We start from the raw sequence: 1488 nt of genomic DNA, 5'->3' as shown, positions 1-1488 counted from the left end.
GAGAGAGAGAGAGAGAGAGAGAGAGAGAGAGAGAGAGAGAGAGAGAGAGAGAGAGAGAGAGAGAGAGAGAGAGAGAGAGAGAGAGGATATTTTTCGCGAGCAAAGCAGAGGGCGGGTGGCGGAGGGGCGGGCAGGGAGGGTAAGAAGCACATCACCAGCACACTGCGCTATACGACATTTTAGGAAACCAGACTTGAAGGTCACAATTAGTATTGAATGATATCAGCCAAAGATTGTGACTTGTTTGTTACTATCTTATACGTAGCGAATAATGCCAGGGTCGAATGATGACATCTTGGAATTATCATATACTGAATACAGAGAATACATGTAAAATAATTATCAAATAATAAGCACGCATGATAATAATATTGAATTTTTCAAATTGGTATCGATTAGTTCTTAAACGGTGATAACTATACATAACCATCCATAGAATGATAATAATATTGGAATTTTCCAGCTGGTATCGATTTTGTTTTTTGTTTTGTTTCAGTAAGGTTTTACGGCGCTCTCAACTGCATAAGGTCATATGAGCGCCAAGGGTTGGATGTCGACAGAGAAATTCAAACGGGGAATCAGGGTTACCCTACTCACCTCTCTAGCTTCAACAGCACAAAGTCTGCCTCGACTATCAAGGCACGCCGGAAATAGCAGTTCACAAGAGAGTGACATACATACAAAAGAAGTAGAAGAAAAAATGACGATAGTAAGGATGAGGAAAGAAAAAGCAGCAGTTCCCCTTGTTATGTTGTTCCGGCACAGTATGAGCATGACATTGATAAATCAGCCCATTTACAATTCTACTGTGAATAGGAACACGTTAATATCTCCCTTTTGGGAATGGCCTAAAGACACTTCAGTCAGCACTGCGGGGGTAAACGTTTTCTCAGAATTTTCCGATAATATCTTCAAAAGACTCAACTTTGCCGGGCTGGCCATATCGTAAGATAAGAATGTCCAAAAGCAGTATTCTGCTCTAACCAGTCCTAAGGGAAGCGAAAGGTGACAAAAATGCAGAGGCCACAGAGAAAAGTCCGCACGGCAAGCTGCGCACATCCACGAAGGGAAATATGTAAAGCTTTTTAAAAGTTAGTTCAGTTCAAGAGATGGAAAACTTTTTTTCTGCCAGAACTGCTGGCATAGGCCACAGCAGAAGCGACGGGTCAACTTAACTTTTATTTCTCCTATTTCACTTAAAAGATTCTCCTCGGCAGGTCTGACGGTCATCGCCAGACATTGGCGGATGGTTTGGGGGTTTTTTTTATCAATGAATTATCATCATGATATTTATTATCATTATCATAAATTAAGAATTAATCAATAGATAGACATAAACGTGCAGACAATTGTTCTAGAAAGGTTTTACGTCCGTCGATCGCAACTGCTAATAAGGTATATGAGCATCCGTGACACCATGCGCCGACGATGTGTTCAACTTTTTTTTAAATTCGAAGTTGGAGAGGGTGTGGGAGGTGGGAAGGGGGC

This window comes from Aplysia californica, unplaced genomic scaffold (assembly GCF_000002075.1).
Source record: "Aplysia californica isolate F4 #8 unplaced genomic scaffold, AplCal3.0 scaffold00158, whole genome shotgun sequence".
In the NCBI taxonomy this organism is placed as follows: Eukaryota; Metazoa; Mollusca; class Gastropoda; order Aplysiida; family Aplysiidae; genus Aplysia; species Aplysia californica.
Note: the sequence above shows the minus strand (reverse complement) of the source record.